Below are 24,859 nucleotides of genomic sequence, written 5' to 3'. Positions count from 1 at the left end.
TTATGCCATAACTAAAATTCATGTTAAAGCCTAAATGTCTGGGAGAGTTTTTATATTTCCAAAGCCATTTAAAATTAGCAGTTGAGAAATTTGCTTCTATTCCTTACTGTCACCAGTACTCATTTGCTGTGCTCCAGAAGGGCTCTTAATGGCTGATCAAGATTTGATTCGCAAGGTTACCCTTACTCAATGACCCAATGGGCAGGGCAAGCAATAAATTGCTCTCCCCAATTAAACAAAGTGCAGAGTTAAGAAAAAACTTCTCTGAAGTTAAATTTTCTTCAGAGGTTATGGCATTTTGAAATCTATTGACCCTCCTACTATTCTACTGAAAAAGACTAACACACAGACCATTCATTAATCATTATTGCTATTATTTTTCCTGTCATTATAATGTCCTTCAATACAAAGGAAATGGAGGATTGCCTGCACAACTGGAAGGTGGGTGGTGTTATCACCCCTGGCTTTGAATTCACTGAGGAAACTACAGCTCCATAATGCCATCTCTTCAAGGAAATGAGAGGTGCCCGGAGCATGGGGAGTTGTAGCAGTGTATATCAATCAATCAATCAACCAATCGTATTTATTGAGCACATACCTTGTGCACAGCCCTGCATTAAGGGCTTGGGAGAGTAAAATATAACAATAATAACAGAGTTGGTAGACACGTTCCCCACTCACAATGAGCTTACAGTTTAGAGGGGGAGACAGACATTAATATAAATAAAAATAAATTACAGTTATATACATAATGAATCGATCATATTTATTGGGTACTTACTATGTATAGAACACTGTACTTAGCACTTGGGAGAGTACAATATAATAGAATTAGTAAATACGTTCCCTGCCTATGATGAGCTTACAGTCTAGTGGGGGAGGCAGAGATTAATATGACTAAACAAGTAATTGCTAATATATCATTTAAAGATATATACGTAAATGCTGTGGCGCTGAGAGTGGAGTGGATAAAGGGAGCCAATCAAAGTGAAAGTGTGACACAGGAGTGGGAGAGGAGAAAATGAGGGCTTAAGAAAGGCCTCTTGGAGGAGATGTGCCCTCAATAAGGGTTTGAAGGTGGGAAGAGTAATTGTCTGTTGGATATAAAGAAGGGGGGCTTTCCAGCCCAGAGGCAGAATGTGGGCGAGAAGTCGGTGCCAAGATAGAAGAGATAGAGGTACAGTGAGTATGTTGGCATTAGGGGAGTGAGTGTGCAGGTTGCATCATAGTAGGAGAGCAGCGAGGTAAGGCAGGAGGGGGCAAGGTGATTGAGTGGTTTGAAGCTGATGGTGAGGAGTTTCAGTTTGATGTGGCCAGTGGAGGTTCTTGAGTAGTAGGGAAATGTGGACTGAAGGTTTTTTGTAGAAAAATAATTCAGCAACAGAGTGAAGTATGGACTGGAGTGGGGAGAGACAGGAGAAGCAGCATAACCTAGTGGAAAGAGCACAGGCCTGGGAGGCAGAGGACATGGGTTCTAATCCCAACCCCACCACATGTCTGCTGTGTGACCTTGAGCAAGTTACTTAACTTCTCTGTGCCTCAGTTACCTCATCTGTAAAATCAGGATTAAGACTATAAGCCCCATGTAGGACAGGGACTGTGTCCAACATGAGCAACTTATATCTACCCCAGTGCTTAGAACAGTGCTTGGCACACAGTAAGCTCTTAACAAATACCACAATTATTGCTATTAGGCAAGAAAGTCAAGAAGGAGGCTGATACAGTTACCAAGGCAGGATAGGATAAATGCTTGGATTAACATGGTAGCAGTTTGAATGGAGAGGAAAGGGTGTAGTAGTAGTAATTGTATTTATTAAGTACTTACTGTGTGCAAATACAGGCATGGAAATAATAAACAAGGTCCCTCTCACCTGAGCGGCTCACAAGAGCTGACACCCTGGAAGTCAGATGTCCCAGGTTCTAGTCCTGGCTCTGCCACCTGTCTATGTGGCCTTGGGCAAGACACTTAACTTCTCCATGCCTCAGTTTCTCCATCTGTAAAATAGGCATAATAATACCCGCACCTTACATCACAGGGGTGTTGTGGGGAGCAAATTAAACTATTGTAAAGTGCTTTGGCAATAAAAGCACCAAATAGAAACTCCTCTAGACTGTAAGCTTGTTACAGACAGGGAGTGTGTGTGCTAATTCTGTTGTATTCTCCCAAGCACTTAGTACAGTGCTTTGCACCTACCATTCATTGATTGACTGAGTGATGAAACATTCAAACACAACACAAATAGACAAAATAGGCTCCAAGTCTCAGAGGTGAGGGAGGAGTCCAAGAGCATATGGGAGCAAGCCAGGAGCAGGGACTCTTGTGAGCAGGAGGAAAGGTGGCATTTACATGATGCTTTTTTCAGCAGCGATGAAGGAGTCCAAGAGCACATGGGAGCAGCTTTTATCTCTGGCCCAGTGCACATGGATAATTCCCAGAGCAGGAGTCTTTGGTGACAGGAGGGCAGGCAGCAGTGATGTAGGTGGTTTTTGTGATGGCGATGGAAGAGTCTGAGAATGTGCAGGAGCAGTTTTTTATCCCCAGCCTGGCATACTTGGAGCATGCCAGAAGCAGGGACCCCTCAGTGGCGAGAGGTAAGGCAACAGTTACACAGTGCTTTTCTAGGAGGTTAAGGAAACTTCCAAAAGTTTGTGGCAGCAACAGCTTTGATCCCCAGCCCGGCATACACTGAGCATGCTGGGAGCAGAGATCCTTGGTGGCAGGAGAGAAGAGGGTAATAGAAGGGTCCAAGAGCATGTGAAAGCAACTTTTATTCCTAGCCAGTTGTGTATGAGCTGGGCAGCTAAGGGAGAAACCCCAGCCCAGGATGGAGAAGCAGTGTGGCTCAGTGGAAAGAGCACGGGCTTTGGAGTCAGAGGTCATGGGTTCAAATCCTGGCTCGGCCACTTGTCAGCTGGGTGACTTTGGGCAAGTCACTTAACTTCTCGGTGCCTCAGTTACCTCATCTGTAAAATGGGGATTAAGACTGTGAGCCCCACGTGGGACAACCTGATTCCCCTGTGTCTACCCCAGCGCTTAGAACAGTGCTCGGCACATAGTAAGCGCTTAACAAATACCAACATTATTATTATTAGAGGGGGGAGATTTGAGCAGTAAGCAGATGAAAATGGAATCTGACCTGGAATAAAAGGGTTTCTAGGATCTGAAGCAGTACTTCATGCACTGAGGGCTAGAGGAGGCTCCTTGCTGCCTCCCCGACAGATTGCTCCATCCCAAGTCTGGGGCTTCTGCTGGAGAAGCCGAGTTGTCCTGAGACCAGTGGATGTCTTATCCTATCACCATCACACAAGGCTGCTCTAGCCCAGACTGGATATCTGCCTCTGCCTCAGGTTGCCAGGGCAGGCACTCCAGAAACTCCAAATTTGGACTAAGACAATCTGTGAGGGTAGCAGCAGGGCAGAGCATGGGGCCAGACTCATTCCTCTGGAGAGCAGGCACAATGTTACCCCATCATGGCAGCACAAAACTATTATCCTGGGCACCACACAGAGTTCCAGCCAGCTCTGATTGTATGTCATCAGGAGAGAGGCAAAAGCCCTGGATGCCATTTCTATACCTCGAGAACTTTTACTATTACTATTATCTTTCAACCCCATACACCACTGCCAAATATCATGCAAGAGGATGGTGTTCTCAATTGACCAAATTGCCATCTTCCTCCACACCCCCACATAGATTTCACTGCTTTTAAAGGGAAGAGGCCCAGAAGCTCTTGAAGCTTACATTATCTATCCCAATTTCTTTGGCCTAACCAAAGAGGGAGGAGACTATTCTTGGAAATATTTGTTTTCCAGCCAACCTTTGGAAATTCAAGTGATCTCTTTGGCTTGGACTGATTCTTCGAAATGATTTTCCCCTTGGCACAGAAGATAGAAATAACCGGTAACAAATTTGCCAGCTGAAAACACAGTTTCAGTCTAGAAAGATTCCTTGACTGACCAAATTAACTGACTACAGTTGAGAGTAATCAAAGGTGTTCTTGCAAAGTTGGTCAATAGACAATGTAAATTTTGGGGAGAAGAACAGCATTTGGCTATCTAGTTACCATGAGGTACAGATTTGGTACAATTGGAAGAGAAGACTCTCTCTGTATATATTCTTGGAACACATCCTGACTGAGCCTGGGCAATGAAAATGATTCCACTCGTATGACTAAGCTACCTATGCCAGTCAGGGTGGACCATGTAGGGCTAGAATCAAAATGAAATTATGTCTCAGAGCTATGGACTTTGTTTTTTGTTTTTGTTTTTTATGGTATTTTTTAAACCCTTACTAAGCATTGTGCTAAACCATGGTGTAGACACAAGTTTATCAGGTTGAACACAGTTCCTGTCCCACAGTCCCTGTCCCTGTCTCACAGTCTAAAGTGGAGGGAGGAAGATTTAGTTCTTATTATACATATGAGGTAACTAAGGCACAGAGAAGTTAAGTGACTAGCTCAAGGTCACAGAACAAGCAATTGGCAGAGCCCAGATTAGAACCTGGTCCTCTGACTCCCAGGTTTATGCTCTTTCCACTGGGTCATGATGCTCCTCATTAATTAAGGTTAATAAACCTTTGGATTAATTAGGTGATGACACTGTCAGTAGGTGACATTAGGGCTCCTCAAAAGGGTGGTAACTCTTTGAAGGCATATAAAATGTTTTTTCTGGAACTACTTCTAGATTTAAGGGGAAGCTCAGTCTACTCCCGAATTTCTGCTGAGACTGTCCAAAGGAGGTCCAATTGAAGCCTAACGACAAACTAAGAAATACTTTGAATAAAATTAGTCATTAAAATTAAAATTTCTTATTACCAGCAAAACCTCTTGTCCATTCTGCAGATAATTTGTCACAACATTTAGTAGTGGATAGTAATAACATTTAGCAATCGAAAGCAATTTCTGGTAATTAGTTTTGTCATTCCTTCTTTTAATATTGATGTCACTTAGTGGAACCGTTACCAAGGAAAGAGCTTCCTGAGTAGTTAGACCAACCTCTAGAATTTCAATGTTCTAATAAGCAAAGAATACTGACTTTGGAGGCGACACTGTATTATGCTGAATACCTGTTGGATGATGTTTAATTAAAATGAATGATGAGGCAGGAAGAGCAAATAGAATAAAAACAAGCTGAGAATCAACCCGTTATAAATTTCTAGCATGGAGTGAGTTGAGGGCCCTGCCATAGGGTATGGATTCATTCATTCATGCAGTCAGTCTTATTTATTATGTGCTTACTGTGTGCAGAACACTGTAATAAGTGCTTGGGAAAGTACAATAGAACAATAAACAGTGACATTCCCTGCCCACAACGAGTTCACAGTCTAGAGGAGGGGAGACAGATACCCATACAAATAAATAAAATTACAGATATATGCATAAGTGCTGTAGGCTTGGGGTTGGGGGGAGCAAAGGGAGCAAGTCAGGGTGATGCAGTAGGGAGTGGGAGATGAGGAAAAGTGGGCTTTAGTCTGAAAGGCCTCATGGAAGAGATGTGCCTTCAGAAAGGCTTTGAAGATGGGGAGGGCATTCCAGGGCTTTGAAGATTTGAGGAGGGACGGCATTACAGGTCAGAGACAAGACATGGACCAGGGGTCAGCGGCGAGACAGGCGAGATTGAGGCACAGTCAGAAGGTTAGCACTAGAGGAGTGAAGTACGTGGGCTGGGTTGTAGAAGGAGAGAAGTCAGGTGAGGTTCAATGCCAAATGCATTTCAGGTTCAATAGTATTTCCAGATCATTGCTGAATTATCAATCAATGGTATTTATCGAGCACTACTGTGTGCAGAGCATTGTACTAAGAACTTAGGAGACTACAACAGAGTTGATACATATTTTCCCTGCCCAATAGGAGCTTGCAATCTATTGGAAATGCTTGAATTTTTTAATATATCTCATTCGTAGGTGTTTCTGATGACAAATTATGTGAATATGCCTGAAATTTCAGAATTTTAAAGTGTGTGTTTGGGAATAGCAAGGAAGTAAGTCAGCAGCAATCTAATGAAAAGGCCTGCTGTTACCTGTTGCCTGATAGGCAGCCAAACTCAGTATAATTTCTGGCAGACTTGAGACCAGACTGTGCATTATACAGACTGTACCACCCAAACCGGTCCTAGGGGCAGGGGTTTAGTGTATAGCTGTAGGACCCAAACTATAACCTTAACCCTGGCCAGCTGTCTCATAAAACATTCTCCTGGTCATAGAGGAGGTGGGTAAGAGTGTGGATGACTAAGTGCAACCCATCACCACTACTGGAAAAACCCTCTCGGTGAGGAGATGAGGTGGAAGTGGAGTGAGAAAAAGCAAACAAATAGCTTAGTGGAAAGAGCATGGGACTGAATCAGAAGGACCAGGTCTTAGTCCTGGATCCACTACTTGCCTGCTGCATGACCAGGGGCAAGTCAGTTCAATTATCCATGCCTCAGATTCCTCATTTATAAAATGGGGATACAATAATTCTCCATCCCTCTTAGTTTGTGACCCCTATTTGGATAGGGGCTGTGTCTGATTTGATTATCTTGTATCTACCTCAGGGTTTAGCTCAGTGCTTGGCACATAGTAAGTACTTAATACATACCTGGCACATAGTAAACACTTAACAAATACCATTATTATTATTATTACTATTACCATCATTATTAAGGAACTGTTTGAGAGGTAGGAGGAAAGCCACCAGAACCATGATCTCACTGCATTCTAAGGAGAATGTCAAAAGTATCAAAAGCAGTAGAGGTTGAGGAGGATTAGGCCAGAGTAGAGCCTATTAGACTTGGCTATGAGGTGGTCATCCATGACTTTGGGGAGATTGGTCTTGTTGGAATGAAAGGAAAAAAAATCTGACTGAATGCATCCAGAACAGTGTTTGTGGAGAGGGAATGGATAACACTGGGCATATACAACCCTTTCAAGCAGTTTGAACAGGACGGAGAAGAGGAAGGTAGAAATAGCTGGAGAAGGCTGTGGGGTCAGAGAAGGCTTAATTAGTATAGGTGATGCTTGAGTGCATATGAAAGGGAGAGGGGAAAGAACCAGCAGCCAAGAATCAGAGGAGTACTTGAGGGAGGAGAAGGGAGTAAGTGTTTCAAAGAGTTGAAAGGGGCTGTGATCAGAAGCTCAGGGAGAAGGGGTAGAGTTAGAAAGTAAGTGGGAGATCTCTTGAGAGATAGTGGTGAAGGAGAAGTGAGAAGGGGGTGGGGAGTCTTGGAGTGGTAAGAAGCTGAAGGAGAGTCTGAAGAAGTTCGTGCCTGATGATTTGAGTTTTTGTGAAAGTGTAGTTGGGGAAGTAGTGGAGACTGTTTATTTCAGCATTGGTATTTTCCCCATTGTAATGTTAAATATTGTCCCTTGAACCAAATTCAATACTCTACTTTTCTGACTCAGATGGAAGTGACTTTAAAAGTTATAGTACTTCTTGAATAACAAATTGTTTTTCCTGAAATAATTTTGAATTGTTTAAACAAATTGAAAACAGAATTCAGGTTTCCTTGAAAAATACAAAATCCTAGGTAAAAGTGCTCAGCAAATACTGTGCTGTTTGAGATATTGTCTAGCCTACTTCATTGGAAAAATATTTTTGATGTGCAATTCTGAACCTACTCTTAGCTTCTCTCATTTTGCATTCTTTCATTTTAATGTGGGAGAAGGATCTGCCTGTGAAATGTTTAAACCAAAGGAATGTCATTTGGACAGCCAAAGTTAAAACCATTAAAAACAAATTTCCTTATATGTGTGTTTTAAAGGAAATATAATTTGAAGTGGCATAGATATTGAAAATGTTTGCTGCTTCATAGTTATGAGAAATTCATTTGTAAAGGAATAAGCAATCCTCATTTGCACTGGAAAATTCTAAGACGTTTTAACATTTTGTATTAATACAGATATCAATTCACTAATCTTCCGACATCCTCATCCACTTTTTATTCAGTTTTTGTTTTGAGTTCCCAAAGGGTCATAATTAACAACCAGGAAATGACAAGTTGTTCTATACACTAGGGATAATTTGGGGAGTTTTCTTTCCAACTGGATTATCAACAGACCTGCTGAACCTTTGTCCCTCCTTAGTTTAAACCTTGCCTGCAGTACTTCAGGTTATCATGGAAATCAGCCACTTCAGTATTGTTCTCCAACCTAAAGGCCAAAGAGCAGGCTTGATTTACAGAAAGACTGAAAGACTAGAAGACCTCATGCCCCTTTTTAGCTGCCTATGACAAGAATCTTCTTGTTGATATTCAAAGGCTCTGCAAAATTCCAGAAAATATTATAACTTACTTTGTGACCTTGAGCAAAACATATCACTTTTCTGAGTCCCTGGATAGTATTGTTTGACTAAATGCCAATCTGCTGGGTGGCTTTCAGAGTGGCCATCTGGGAATACCCAAGAATGACTGTGGAAATTTCCTCTTGAAAAATGGGAAATTCTCACCTGCCTGGTGTGATTTAGGTCCTGTCTTGTCTGGTTGTGGGGTCCAGACTAGGTAACTCCTCAAGATCCCTTCTAGCTCTATAGTTTTGTTTAGGTCTTGATTCTTCTTCCGAAAGAATAATGGTTTCTCTTTCAAGGGTGCCTTGAAGTGTTGCTGTCATAGATTCAGACTCAAAAATCAGCTTGCCTGCAACTGGATTTGGTGTTAGGAAGGTGGGGTGTGGAGGTGTAGAGAGGGGCAGAAGACACTGTAGTCGTGGTCATCTTTCTCTTCCCTTTATAGGAATTGGGTAGCTTCTGGAAAAGAATAGACATGGAGGTTGAACTCTTATTTTATCTTACCATGACTCTTTGCATCCTAATTTCCACGTCTGTACCTTTCCCCTCCTCCTGGCCTCATGCCTTGCCCCTAGTCCAAGGCCATTGTTTATTGAGGGCCTGCTGTGTGCAGATTGCCATGGAGAATATTGAGGTCAACCAGCTGATAGCCCTTTGAAGAGTATCAAAATATGAATGTCGAAAATGAGCACTTACTGCTTCTGTAACATCACTTTCAGAAATATTGCCTTCCAGTGGGTGAGAAGTTGTGGAAATCAATCACATGGTGACAGGCTGACAAAGAACCATGGCTGTTCAGTTTTGTGCTAAAATAGCCCCCTTTCCCAAGTGCTCAGGTGCCGAGGTGACGAGTGCTTTAGAAATACATAAACAGTTTGACATTAGCTGTTGAGTCTTGGGTGGGATGCCACATGCTGTCCCATATTTTATAACTAAATGCTTTACTGCCTGTTAAGTGAATGAATACATTTTTGAGAGTTACTATTACCTTGTTGCCAGCAACCAAGATCTTAGTTAAGTAGCAGCTGAAATCTTTTGCGTGATTGTATACCATTCTTTTCTCCCACCAGCCTTTCAAAGTCAGTAATCTCTGGGTAGTAAAAGTATTCCAGTTCTATTAACTCCTGACAATGGTATAAACATGGTCTTGTTTCAGTAAAGATTATTAATATACCCTTGGGTTATTGCCCTGGCCCAGCTTAGCCAAACTATCAAATACAATGAGGTACAGGCCTGTAATTTTGCTGGTGAATATTAAGGCTCACATAAAATGATGGGAGAAAATACAACATATGAGCCCAATAAAATATAATGCATTCATCATGCTTTAAGGGACTAGGGTTCTGCATTTTATTTTAAAGCCAATGAGTTCAACAACTTTGTAATGATCATGGTGACCTCTTATGGGCCATGATTCACTTGTGCACATAAATGATTTTGTGGATGAAAAATCCAGAAGCCCTGCTGATTCCTGATTCTCACTTTTACATGATCTGAGAAGTGTTTTTTTTTTCTTCTAGATAGAAACATGGAACCATGTCTTAATGCAATTTAGTTTTCTGAAAACTGGACTGGAAGATGGCTCTACAACTAGGCCCTGCTGGCTTCCCGTACTATCACTTAGGCAATGTGGGATTTTAAATTCTTCAGTATACCATGGTTTGGATCAGACTGGTAGTGCTCAAGACTGCTTTAAACTGTCAAGTCAGGACAGTGCTTTGAAAAAATATATTGCCATGATCTGAATATTGAGCCTGAGGTTTTACCATATTTAAACATTTTCAGTATTTCATCACTATACGATTTGCCTGTTAATACATTTAATCAATCAAAGAAATGAGGAAGTTTTGATTTGATTCCAACTCTTTTCTTTAAAATGTCTTCTCCCACCTCCAATAGGGTTTTCATTAGAAGGAATCATTTAAAAGAACCTCCTGTATTAGATTAAAAAATGACTCAAACTGGACTGGCATTTAGGGTTTATCCACCTTTCCAGATATGAGGCCCAAGATGATGTGGATTCTATGGAAGAATATGATTAAGTAGCTGTTAAAACAAATTACATGTGCATTCTTAGATAATGTACATTACAGCAGTGGACCTGTTACACACTCCAACAACCGCTTTAACAACAGGAAAGACTAAAAAGTTCTTGTCCCACAGCAATTATGAACATATCCATAATTTATTTACATTAATGTATGTCTCTCCCTCTAGACTATAAGCTCATTGTGAGCAAGGAACATGTCTATCAACTCTGTTATATTATACTTCCCCAAATGCTTAGTCCAGTGCTTTGCACACAGTAAATAAATACCATTAATTGATTGGTTGGTACAGAAGTGCATCAGGTAGAGGTGAGTGCTTGAGTGGGTAGCTGCTGTAAAAGTCATGAGTGGTAGTTGTGGGGAATGAGACTTGCGAAGGAAAACCCCAATCTCGCCTGTCTTGCCACCGACCCCTGGCCCACGTCCTGCCTCTGGCCTGGAACGTCCTCCCTCCTCAAATCTGGCAGACAATTACTCCCCCCCTCACCCTCCCTTCAAAGTCTTACTGAAGGCACATCTCCTCCATGAGGCCTTCCCAGGTTAAACCCCACTTTTTCTCATCTCCCTGACTTGCTCCCTTTGCTCTCCCCCACCAACCCAGCCCCATAGCACTTATGTGCATATCTGTAGTTTTATTTATTTTTACTGATGTCTATCTCCCTACTCCACCCCACCCCGCCACCAAATTGTGAGCTCGTTGTGGCCAGGGAATGTCATTGTTTATTATTGTATTGTACTTTGCCAAGCGCTTAGTACAGTGCTGTGCACACAATAAGTGCTTAATAAATATGACTGAATAAATGAATGAATGAGAACCAATCAAAAGCCTCTTGGAGGAAATGTGATTTCAGAGGGCTTTAAAAATGGGGAGAAAAGTAGTCTTAGTAGTAATATTTATCAAGCCCCCATTTTGTGCAAGCCTTGTACTAACTGCTGGAAAAAGAATACATGAATGAGAATTAGACAGTCACTTTCCTCCAAGGGCCTCATAATCAAAACATAAGTGTGGGTAGAGTTGGTAACAGATACATAAGGAGAGATGACCCAATAAAAAATCCCAAGCAACATATAGGATAAAGACCACAATGAGTACGATGAGAGCAGCAGGACACTGACAGTAAAAAAGGAGTTTCCCACTCCTCTTCACTCAGGCAGGAATGTTCAGAGTCCAACAATCACAAAATCCATAACCACCCTAATCCCTGTGTTCTAAAATTTTCGGAGAGCATGTGCTGCCACTTATCTTAACTGTGCTCCACTAGAACAAAGCTGGATGTGACCAGATGGGCTATAGGGTGTCTCCTGGGCCATGAGGCTCCTGCTCCAAGGTCGGTAAAGCATCCAGAGCTTTCACTGCTGCGTGTCCAGGGAGAGCTGTGGTTCGGCAAACTTGAAGAGGGAGGGAGTTCCAGAAAGGAAGAAGGGCATGAACCAGGGGTCAGAGGCTGGAGAGACAGGAATAAGACAGAGTGCTATCTTTAGATGAATGAGAATGGTGAGCTGGGCTGTAGGGGGAGAAGAAACAGGGACAGGGGGATAGGTGGGAGATGGGCTTTAAAGCACAGGGTCAGGAGTCTCCACTTGTTGCACTGTGGATGAATTGGTTTATTGTCCAGCAAAGCTCCTGTAAAATCAATTGCTGCTTTAGGTTGCAGCAAGGATGTAGATTCTGACTCTTTGCTTCTATCACTTGCAATTGTTGCTTTTGTCGCAGGGTGGACGTTGTTTAGGTCTCTGGTGACTGCCATTCTGTGGTGTCGTTTTATGCTTCTTCTTTCGCCCTGTCAGCTTTTCAGTGATTTCCCAGCAGAGCCATTAATTCTGTACTCATGTCAACATATCTACTAGTCTCCCAAACTGATGTCCAATTCTGATAGTGTAAACTAATCTAAATGCTGAGGTCTCAGGGTGAAAAAAATATGCTATATATACATACATATAGATAGATAGATAGCTTTGTGTTTACCATTAGACTCTGCTACGAGCAAAGTTGAAATTTCACTCTCCTAGAAGCACTTCCGACAGGACACTTTCTCTTTTCTATTGTATCAAGCTAAATTTAGAAATGGATTTTAAATGGTGTGAGGAAAATGTGATTTTGTGCTGAACTGCTCTTCTTTTTGGTACAAGATGTCCTGATGATATATTATGATCCCTATCTCATACATCTCAGATAAGCAGCCACCACAATACATGATCACCAGAATACAACTCACTTAGAATGCATGTGTAAAATGTCTTTAGAATGAATGAATAGGACAGAGTTTGACTTTCTCCTTAAAAAAAACCATAGAGGACAGTGTCAGTGAAGCCAAGTTTAGATAAAATTTCCAGGAGAAGGGGGTGACTCACAGTTTCAAAGGCAACAGCAAAGTTGAGGAGGATTAGAATGGAATATAGAGGCCAATGGATTTGGCCAGAAGGATATTCATTCATTCACTAGTATTTATTGAGTGCTTACTATGTGCAGAGCACTGTACTAAGCACTTGCAATGTACAATTGGGCAACAGATAGAGACAATCCCTGCCCAGTGATGGGCTCACAGTCTAATCAGGGGAGACAGACAAAAACAAGACAACATAATCACAATAAATAGAATCAAGGGGATGTACACCTCATTAACAAAATAAATCAGGTAATAAAAATCTATACAAATGAGCACAGTGCTGAGGGGAGGGGAAGGGAAAGGGGGAGGAGCAGAGGGAAGGAGGCTTAGCTGAGGGGAGGGGAAGGGGGAAAGAGCAGAGGATGGAGGGGGAGCAGAGAGGGAGCAGAGGGAGCAGAGGGGAAAGGGGTAGCTCATTCTGGGAAGGCCTCTTGGAGGAGGTGAGCTCTCAATAGGGCTTTGAAGAGGGGAAGAGAGTTTGGCGGACATGAGGAGGGAGGGCATTCCAGGACAGCGGCAGGAGGTGGGCCAGAGGTCGACGGCGGGATAGGCGTGAACGGGGGACAGTGAGGAGGTGAGCAGCAGAGGAGCGGAGTGTACAGAATGGGCAGTAGAAAGAGAGAAGGGAGGTGAGGTAGGAGGGGGCAAGGTGATGGAGAGCCTTGAAGCCAAGAGTGAGGAATTTCTGTTTCGTGCGGAGGTTCATAGGCAACTACTGGAGGTTTTTAAGGAGGGGAGTGACATGCCCAGAGCCTTTCTGCAGGAAGATGATCTGGGCATCAGAATGAAGAATAGACTGGAGTGGGCAGAGACAGGAGGAAGGGAGATCAGAGAGAAGGCTGACACAATAATCCAGCCGGGATATTATGAGAGCTTGTATCAGTACGATAGCCGTTTGGAGGGAGAGGAAAGGGTGGATCTTGGCAATATTGTAAAGGTGAGACTGGCAGGTGTTGGTGATGGATTGGATGTGTGGGGTGAATGAGAGAGCTGAGTCAAGGATGACACCAAGGTTGCGGGCTTGAGAGACGGGAAGGATGGTCGTACCGTCCACAGTGACAGGGAAGTCAGGAAGAGGACAGGGTTTGGGATGGAAGATAAGGAGCTCAGTTTTGAACATGTTGAGTTTTAGGTGGCAGGCAGGCATCCAGGTGGAGACGTCCTGGAGGCAGGAGATATAAGCCTGAAGGGAAAGGGGAGAGAACAGGGGAGGAGATGTAGATTTGGGTGTCATCTGCATAGAGATGATAGTTGAAGCCATGGGAGCAAATGAGTTCACCAAGGGAGTGAGTATAGAGATCATTGGTGATCTGAAAGAAGGACATTTTTGGAAGGTATCATGGGTTTAAGGGAGGGTTTTATTAAGATAGGAGATACGTGGGCATGCTTGAAAAAGTGGGAAGGGGCTACTGGAAAGTGAGTGGTTATAGATGGAGATCAGGGAGAGACTGAGGAGGTAATTGCTTTGATATGGTGAGAAGGGATGGAATCAGAAGCACAGGTATTGGGGGAAGAACTTGAGAGGAGGCAGGAAATTCCCTCTTGAGATACTGCTGGGAAGGATGGGAGATTTGACTAGGGGGCTGGAGAAGGAAGAGACTGGAGAGGACCAGGGGAGATTTTTGTGCAACTACGCTTAATGGTTTCATTTTATCGTTGATATATGCGATCAATTGATTGATGGATTGATTTCTCAACTTCTATTTATTTTAAGTCCTTTTGAGTGCATTCTTTCCCTTTTTGGTTCCAGAAGATCCATCAAAATTTCCAGGCAGGCCTCACTGCTTTTTCCAGTACTGTTTGCAGTACTTCCATCACTGTTAGCCGTACTTAAATGGTCCAGGACTAACTCCAGTTTTCTTTCTAACCCTGGATCACAAAATGTGTTCCTCTGTAAATGTATTATTAAGCATACAATTCAACCAGAATTAGGACTGAATTTATTATTAAGCATACAATTCAACCAGAATTAGAACTGAATTCTTGTATTTATTTCCTTTTTGGTGACCAGATGATTTCTTTGATGACATCCAATTTATCATCTCTATCACACAATCTCCACTGGTCATGGGTCCACATGAGTCCATGAAAACATGTGTTTTTACAGCTTTTATTGAGTTCCCTTTAATTAGACATTTTTATCCCTCCCTCATATTGTTTGATGTTTTCTATTCGGGACCTCAAAACATAAAACACGGACTCTGTCCTCTCCTGGTTCTCCTCTTACCTCTCTGGCCGATCATTCTCGGTCTCCTACGCTGGAGCCTCCTCCCCCTCCCATCCTTTAACTGTTGGAGTTCCTCAAGGGTCAGTTCTTGGCCCTCTTCTGTTCTCCATTTACACTCACTCCCTCGGTGAACTCATCCGCTCTCACGGCTTTGACTACCATCTCTACGCAGATGACACGCAGATCTACATCTCCGCCCCTGTCCTCTCCCCCTCCCTTCAGGCTCGCATCTCCTCCTGCCTCCGGGACGTCTCCACCTGGATGTCGGCCCGCCACCTAAAACTCAACATGAGCAAGATTGAGCTCCTCATCTTCCCTCCCAAACCCGGTCCTCTCCCAGACTTCTCTATTACCGTGGATGGCACGACCATCCTTCCCGTCCCGCAGGCCCGCAATCTCGGTGTCATCCTTGACTCGTCCCTCTCGTTCACCCCACACATCCTATCCGTTACCAAGACCTGCCGGTTTCACCTCTACAATATCGCCAAGATCCGCCCTTTCCTCTCCACCCAAACGGCTACCTTACTATTACGGGCTCTCGTTATATCCCGGCTAGACTACTGTGTCAGCCTTCTCTCTGACCTCCCTTCCTCCTCTCTCGCCCCGCTCCGGTCTATTCTTCACTCCGCTGCCCGGCTCATCTTCCTGCAGAAACGATCTGGGCATGTCACTCCCCTTCTTAAACAACTCCAGTGGTTGCCTATCGACCTCCGCTCCAAACAAAAACTCCTCACTCTAGGCTTCAAGGCTCTCCATCACCTTGCCCCTTCCTACCTCTCCTCCCTTCTCTCTTTCTACCGCCCACCCCGCACGCTCCGCTCCTCTGCCGCCCACCTCCTCACCGTCCCTCGGTCTCGCCTATCCCGCCGTCGACCCCCGGGTCACGTCCTCCCGCGGTCCTGGAACGCCCTCCCTCCTCACCTCCGCCAAACCGATTCTCTTTCCCTCTTCAAAACCCTACTTAAAAATCACCTCCTCCAAGAGGCGTTCCCAGACTGAGCTCCTCGTCCCCCTCTACTCCCTCTGCCATCCCCCCTTTACCTCTCCGCAGCTAAAGCCTCATTTTCCCCTTTTCCCTCTGCTCCTCCACCTCTCCCTTCCCATCCCCACAGCACTGTACTTGTCCGCTCAACTGTATATATTTTCGTTACCCTATTTATTTTGTTAATGAATTGTACATCGCCTTGATTCTATTTAGTTGCCATTGTTTTTACGAGATGTTCTTCCCCTTGACGCTGTTTAGTGCCATTGTTCTTGTCTGTCCGTCTCCCCCGATTAGACTGTAAGCCCGTCCAATGGCAGGGACCGTCTCTACCTGTTGCCGACTTGTTCATCCCAAGCGCTTAGTACAGTGCTCTGCACATAGTAAGCGCTCAATAAATACTATTGAATTGAATGAATTGAATGAATAAAATGAACATAAAAAAAACTTAGGATTTAGAGAAGAGTGAAAAGATTATTAAAGAGCTGGTGAAAAGGATCTATGAGAGAATTCATGGAATTGGGATTATGTAATGAGAAGACAAATCAATCAATCAATACTGGTATTTATTGAGCACTTATTGTGTACTTAGAACTGTAGTAAGCATTTGTGAGAGTACAATACAACCAAGTTGGTAGACAAGTTCCCTGCCCACAGCGAGCTCACAGACTATTGTGGGAGACAGACACCATTCCAACAAGCAATTCATAGATACATAGACATGTACACAAGTTCTGTGGGGCAAACACCAAATGCCCAAAGCTCACAGATCTAAGTGCACACGAATTGGAGGGAGAGGTAGGGAAAAGAGGGAGGCTCTAAAGGTGGGGAGAACCATGGTCCAGCACACACGGAGTGGAAGGGAGCCACAGGCCAGAGGGAAGACGTGGAAAAGGAGCCGGTGGTAAGACAGACAAGACTGGTGCACAGCAAGTAAACCAGCACCGGAAGAGCAAAGCGTGCAGGCCGGGCTGCCACAAACAATCAGCGAGGAAAGGCAAGGGGGGCAAGCTGAGTGAGTGCTCCAAAGTTGGTGGCAAAGGAGTGGTTTAATGGTCTTCAGGTAGATGAAGGATTATTATTGATGGATGATGATGAGTAGTTCTTCCTCTTCACCAAAAACAGAACAAGAAGAAATGGACTTAAATTATAGCATAAGGGATTTGAGTTTGATGAAAGGAATCATTCTCTCTCAATAAGAGTTTTCAAATTGAGCATGGGTGACCAAAGGGACTTGTGCAAGTGTCTTCTCTAAAAGTTTTTTTTTTTTAAATAGAATAAATGCTTACCAGTCGGGGATAGTTTAAGGGCAACCTTGACCAAAGGGAACAAGATGAAATAGATGATCTCTCAAGGGTCCTATCTTTTCCACAATTCAGTGATTCTCTGAAAAGAGTCCCCAACCAGACGAATGGGCCTATGCATTGAAAGATGGGTGGGAGAGAGAAACCGCCTTGTGATACCAGTAGCAAATGTGTTTCTTGCTTCAATTCATGTGAAAGAGATAGCAAGCACTCTCTTTGCTGGTTCTGATGTTGAGTCTGACTTAACAAATTCCATCTCCTGAGGAATGTACCCATGAAAGCCTTGATGTCATGGATGAGCAAGATGCCTTAGTCATTTCCCTTCTGACCATCTGGAGCATGTTTTTCAGATTTCTAAAGGACAAACAATCCAAATCCTTCTAAACTAAGACAGGCTGTGTTAGAGAAGGAAAGAAAAAGTCAGATAAATAGGAAATTATAAAAGGAAAATGGCATATACTATATATATGTATATATAGATGGAGAGAGAGAGAGAGAATGGGAAGAGGTAAAATAATGTGTTTACAAAAAATATACACTAAAGCTACTACCTATTAATAGTGTCTATTCTAAACTGAGCATACTGACTCCAGAAGCGAAAGAGATAGAAATTACCAATCACAAAGCAACATTATTGGGGCCTCTCTCCAGCCTAAAAGATAAACAATTCAATACTAGCTTCGTAATGACCACATACTTCCAGCCACAGCAGGTTGCTGTCTGGTCCCTGCAGGAAAATGACAAATGAATGCTGTTTAATATTTTGCTTGAACAGTTTTTCCTTTCAGAAAACTATTTGCAATGCGATAATGAGAGGAGCCGAGCTGCAAAGAGTAGCATTTTCTAAGGATGACTACCTTTCTAGGGCATATCAACTGATACGTACTTTGTTTATCCAGAGTGAATTCAGTGGTTAAAATGATTAATTGAACCTATTTTATGTTTCTCATACTAGTGCTTGCAAAGGAGGTGACTGCTATTTTTTTTCTTAGTGACTCATACAAAGAAGCCAACAGTACACTGGCAGTAACAGAATGACATTTCTAAATTTAGCACTCCATAAATCTTATAAGATGCCAGCCACATCCAGTGGATTTTTTTTCTCCCTCCTTCTCTCTCTTCCAGGTCTTGTTCATATGAACAAGAGACCTAAATGTGTATGTGAAGGGTTGCAGACAGATGCTTACTCACTGTTCCGCCCTATCTTGCTCTGCTATCAAGCAGTGTGGTTGATGAATGAGGGTTGGGGAAGACAGAGGGGAAGATTCTATCCCCAAAGATCTTCACTATCACTTGTAAAAACCCCTAAAATATACATATGTAATAATGTGCAACTTATTGATTCCTTTTCAAGTGTCCCAGAGGAACAGAGGAAATTCCCTCCCTTTATCATATTAACTGTTTCTGTCATGAAATACTGAGTAACTTCACAGCCCCAGGAAATGTATGTCTGTGATTTGAATAATCTCTTGCTAAACATATTATACCTCACGTCTTTCTGGACTCTGCTTTGAGACCCCTCTAAAGATTTTAACAATATGTCCCTCTTGCAGTGTATGGTGCAATAGGGAATCTTCAGAGGACAGACTCCTATCATTATCATCATCATCACAGGCATTTATTAAGCACTTACAAGTGCAAAGCACTGTACTAAGCACTGGGGAGAAATAGAAGGAAAGCAGTTAAGGAACAATCCCTAAGCCAAGAAGGGAGGGAGGGCAGGTACGTAGGACCAAAGAATATTAAGCAAACACAATTATGCTTACAGTGTCAATGAAAACAAGGTCAAATTCAACAGTAGAAGTATCAACAATAAAAATTTCAGCTAGACAATGCTGGGAGAGGACAATCTTTGGCTCTTCACTTCTCCAAGCAAGAGTCCTTTGTCATATTCCAATGATTAGGACTGCAGGCTTCATTCCCACAGTGTCAGATATTGGGGCCGGGGGGAGGCTAGTTCAGGCAGTAGGTGACCTTCTGCAGCTCCTGAGCCTCAGTGGCATGGCTCTTCACTTTTGCCCATCACCTGCCAATTCAATGAGTACAGTGAGTTAGGATTGCACTGAGCAATGAGAAACACAATTAACATGAAAATAATAATAATTGTAGTATTTGTTAAGCACTTACCATGAGCCAGGCACTGTACTAAGTGCTGGGGGGCGGGGTACAAGCAAATTGGGGTGGACACAGTCCTTCTGCCACATGGGGTTGACAGTCTCAATCCCCAGTTCATAGATGAGGTAACTGAAGCAAAGAGAAGTAAAGTGACTTGTCCAAGGTCACACAGCAGACAAAGTGGAGGAGCCTGGATTAGAACCCATGACCTTCTGACTCCCAGGCCCATGCTCTATCCACTACACCAAAATATTTTTTGGCTGTAATTAAAATTGTCTCCTCCAAGAGGCCTTCCCTGACTAAACCCTCTTTTACTCTACACTTTCTCCCTTAATAATAATTGTGATATTTGTTAAGTGCTTACTATGTGCCAGGCACTGTACTAAGTGCCAGGGTAAATACAAGGTAATTGGGCTGGACACAGTCCCTGTTCCACACGGGACTCACAGTCTTCATCCCCATTTTATAGGCGAGGTAACTGAGGGACAGAGAAGTTAAGTGACTTGCTCAAGGTCACACAGCAGACAAGTGGTGGAGCCAGGATTAGAACCCAGGATCTTCTGACTCCCAGGCCTGTGCTGTATCCACTAGGCCATGCTGATTCACCTTCCCTTCCATATCACTTATGCACTTGATTTTCTCCTGCCCCTCCACCCCACAGCTCTTATGTATACATCCATAATTTATTTGTTTTGTTGTCTGTCTCCCCCTCTAGATGTAAGCTCCTTGTAGGCAGGGATCAGGTCTACCAACTTTGTTTGCACTGTACTCTCCCAAACAGTGCAGTGCTCTGCACACAGTAAGTGCTCAATAAATGTAACTGATTGACTTTATTCACTGAGCATAAGATTTAGTAGTACCAGTTTCCATAAAATTGAAACGACTTTACAAATAAAATAGATGCATAAGAACCTATCTCCCCTCCATGCAGTTTCATATGTTTATGTCTTCAAGTTTATATGAGATAATTTTAGCTTTATTCCCAATAGGAGTTAGAAAATAAGTTATAAAAACAAGCAATAAAGGCTAAGAAGGCAGCATAGCCTAGTGGAAAGGCTAAGGAGGCAGCATGGAGTAGCAGCATGGCCTAGTGGTAAGAGCATGGGCCTGGGAGTCAGAGGACCTGGGTTCTAATTCTGGCTCTGCCACTTCTCTGCTCTGTAACCTTGGGCAAGTCACAATGTCTCTGTGCCTTAGTTTCCTCAACTGTAAAATAGGGATTAAGTGCCTGTTCTCCCTCCTACTTAGACTGTGAGCCCCATGCAGGCCACAGACTGTGTCAAACCTGATCCAACCCCAGTGCTTAGAACAGTGTTTGACACATAGTAAGCACTTATATAGCGTAAAAAAAGAAGCAAGAACAGTTCACCAATGTGCTTTATATAAAATAGGGAACACCCTAATTAAGTAAAGGTGTATCACAAATCCATATTCCCCCATACTTTCAGCTCATCACTACTCCCTCCTTTTTTTCTCTCTCTTCTTCATCATCCTTGTTGCATATGCTGTCTGGGTGGATATTTTCTGGAGTAAGATGACTGAATTTTGGAGATCTTAAAATTAGTCATGACCTGGAATCTAAATGACAGTAAAAGAAAACACCAAGATAGAAATCATAGCTAGATAGAAAGACAAAGAAATAAGAGCTAAAGAAAAAGAGAGAAGGTGTGTTTGCGGGTGTATGAGGCAGACAGGTATACACATACACACTTATGCAAATACATTCACCAAACAACACGAGAAACAAAACGTCAGTGTCTTCACTAGTAGCCCCACTAGGGATTCTTGCCCAAACAGTGGCCCGCAGGAAAAGTGTCAGTGGGAACAACAGAGTCACAGGCAAGGGGCAATGGTAGCCATGGTACAAACTTCCTCACCTCCAGGTTCCCTACTGACTGACTTCTGATGGCATTTTTGCAGTAACCCTGGGCTGCATCTTCATTCATTCAATCGTATTTATTGAGCCCTTACTGTGTGCAGAGCACTATACTAAGCACTTGGAAAGTATAGTTCAGCAACAGATAGAAACAATCCCTACCCAACAACGGGTGAACAGTCTAGAAGGGGGAAACAGACAACAAAACAAAACAAGTAGGCAGACATCAATAGCATCTTGTAGATCATGGCAGAAAAAATAGTGGACTCAGTCAACCAATGGTATTTGTTGAGCATTTGCTATGTGCAGAGCATTCATTCAATCGTATTTGAGTGCTTACTGTGTGCAGAGCACTCTACTAAGCCCTTGGGAGAGTACAGTATAGCAATAAAGAGACACATTCCCTGCCCACAGTGAGCTTACAGTCTGGAGGGGGCTTACAGTCTGTACTAAGTGCTTGGGAGAGTACAGTACAACAGATTTGCCAGACACGTTCCCTGCACACAACAAGCTTACAGTCTAGAAGACAAGCTTACAGTATAGAAGACTATCACTGCTGCTGGTATGATGACATGAAGATCCGCACAAGTTTTTTGTTCTGATACAGCAGTGAGCTATTTCCAAACAGCCTTAAGATGTCACATTAAAGTTCCCTGATTCCCTAGCTACACTTTAGCCAAAGCATGCAGTCAAAACACGTATTCTCGCAGAATAGGGTATATTTGCAAATATTAAATGCCACCTTTTTTCATTTTGATTATTTACCTTCAAAGAAAGAATTTGCTATTTTAATTCATAGATATCTCATGTATTCAAAGAAACCAATGTTCACTGATAAGAACTATATTTTCATGGTTCTTATCTCAAGGTTGAAGTCGAAAACTTTCCTCAGTGATTTTTACTTTCGCTAAATGTAGTTTATCCACAAACTTTAATTAACATTTGATTTTTCTATGTGGATTGACATTGTCAAACTGGGCAGAAGAGATCCTCAATCAAGCTACCAAGAAGTGATCTTTAATGTCAGCTACCTGGATGTGTGATTGAAAAACACAGGGTTTTAAAAAGCTATACCCTTTTATATGAGAGTGAAAAGTTTGCTCTGCTGGCACATAATATCTTTTTTATAGTCAAAAGATAACAGGAACATGAAAACATTCCCTTCCAGTGGAAATATGGCTTATGCAGAATATAAAGGCAAAGAAAATTCAAGATGAGTTCCTCTGAGATAATGGTTTTGTAGGTGAGATAGTGGAAGAATAGAAACTAATCCAAACTAAGCAAGATGATGGCTGAGGTATGTTGGAAAAATAAATGTTTTGTCCTTCTCTGGGAAAAAATAATTAGGCAAAGTTAAAAACAAAAAACAAAGTTGTTACCAGTAATTCTGGCAGCTTGACTGGTGCCATAGGTATTAGAGAAATAAAAATATAACTTCCTGGGCTAGTCCTCACTCCTCGAACAGCTGATGGAATGTAAGATATGAGCATCATTAGTATTTACTGAAGGTTGTGGCCTTTAATGACATACATGTTTCTTGCCTTTACATCTGACCAGACATTCCAGCCTAGAGATTTTTCAGGATGGGAATATATTTATATCTTTAGCCCAGGGCAGAATACCAGATACCCTAGGTAAAAACTACCTATTATACAAACAAATTACATGAAAATATGTGATTAAAAATGTGTATGCTCAGTTGATTCAATCTTCATTTAAAATAATCCATGAACTTGCAAAGATCTCTTTGATTTGGTTTCCTACTGCATTTCCCAACATGCCCACCTGCATTTTAAATGGATAAACACACTTTTTAGATGACACACATTTTGTACTCATCTCAGAATTGCAGGCCTTCAAAGGTTTACAGTAATAGAGACATCTGTAGTGACAATTAGGATTACATATGCTCATCTGTAGGCTCAGGATGAAGAGTTTAAATCTCCTTCAGTGGCATGTTAGTTCATTTGATTAAAAATAAAAATTATTTTCATGGAACTCCAATCAGTCAATCGATCACTGGTATTTACTGAAAGTTCACCTTGTGCAGAACACTGTGCTAAATGCTTAGGAGAGTATAATGCAACAGAGTTGGAATATGTGTTCCCTGCCCAAAACAAGGAGCTTACAGTCTAGAGGGGAAGAGAGACATTAAAATAAATTACAGATATTTACATTAAGTGCAGTGGGTCTGAGGGTGGGGTGAAAAGGAGGGACTTAAAAGGGTACAGATCCAAGTGCATTAGGCAGTGCTAAAGGGAGAGGGAGTAGAAGAAATGAGAGCTTAGTCAGGGATGACCTTTTGGAGGAGATGTGATTTTAATAAGGTATTGAGGTAGGGAGAGTGGTGGTCTGTTGCATATGAAGAGGGAGGTAGTTCCAAGCCAGAGGGAGGATATGGGCCAATCTCTTGAAGTCTGTCCCTCCTTACAAGTAAAGCGTGACATTTTTCAGCTGTGCATTTGCCACCCAGAGTAGGATAAATTTTCTTATTCAATTCAATTTGCTGAGTAGAAAAACAATTACTGGGCATGCACTTTGCAGTGTATTTCTGGTTGCCTCAGATTGAATATCTTCACGAGAGGAAACTAGACTTGATTTTATACAAAAAAAAAAAGGTCCAATCAGAAATGAACCTTATGTGGTAACATAGCCTGGCTTATCTACTGTGCAGCTGTATGTGAAATTGTGATGCTATTGAAGGATCCACAATGGACAGTGAAAAGGGAAAACAAAATCACTTTGGTTTCACACATTTTCTTTGTAGCATCTTTTAAAGTGGGTGGTTTATTGTTGTTTTCCTATTTTCTAAAACATTTGGTCATGACAAACAATGTTTGACCATATCTGTGGATATTCTATACAGTTTCTGTCCAAATGGATCGAAATAAATTCCAATACTGCCAGTTATTGGTGACTCTATGTCAAGGCCACAGTAGTAATATCTTCAGCTCCTGGAATTTTATCGCCAAGTGTGACTTCTCGACAAAGGGCTAGAATTGGAAGGATAGCTAATTTTCTCACTGGCATGGAGTTTATTAAAGTTACCACTGCAAATAATCTTGATTTAATCAATGTGAGTCAGTTAGTATCATTCTTCTCTGCGAAATCTGCCTCACTCAACAAGGAATTGTTGCTATTTAGAGATGTTGCTTCAAGGCACAGTTGAAACCACTTCCTTTAAATTTTTTCAGGAGTGGAGAAGGATTCACATGCCTTTTTAAAAACCAACACTGGGTGATTTTTGTGCCTGGGGTCAAGGCGAAAAGGAAAAGTGGCAAGGGTGTTTGTTTCTGAGTAATAAAAAGGCAATTTACTATTTCATGATAGGATCCATCATGGACCATAAGCCAAGAAAAAAAAATACAGTTGCTGGACTATTAACATCCAACTTGTTACTGGGTAAATTTCTTGACAATCAGAAATAGATGAAACAGTTTGGGCAAAACAATGTGACTTGAGATTTGACCTCTGAACTGATCTGCCATTGTCTGAGCATTATTAAAAAGGGGGTGTGTTGGTGACTGTTTTTAAATATGTGCTGGCAAAACAGTCAATATAGTTTGGCTTGATTCTTTTCTCAAAGTTTAAACAGACAGGGACAAAGAGAAGCAGGGTTAAAGTCGTTTAAGCCATTCAGTGCCATTAGATAAATTCACTGT

This window comes from Ornithorhynchus anatinus, chromosome X5, assembly GCF_004115215.2.
Source record: "Ornithorhynchus anatinus isolate Pmale09 chromosome X5, mOrnAna1.pri.v4, whole genome shotgun sequence".
Taxonomy (NCBI): domain Eukaryota; kingdom Metazoa; phylum Chordata; class Mammalia; order Monotremata; family Ornithorhynchidae; genus Ornithorhynchus; species Ornithorhynchus anatinus.
Note: the sequence above shows the minus strand (reverse complement) of the source record.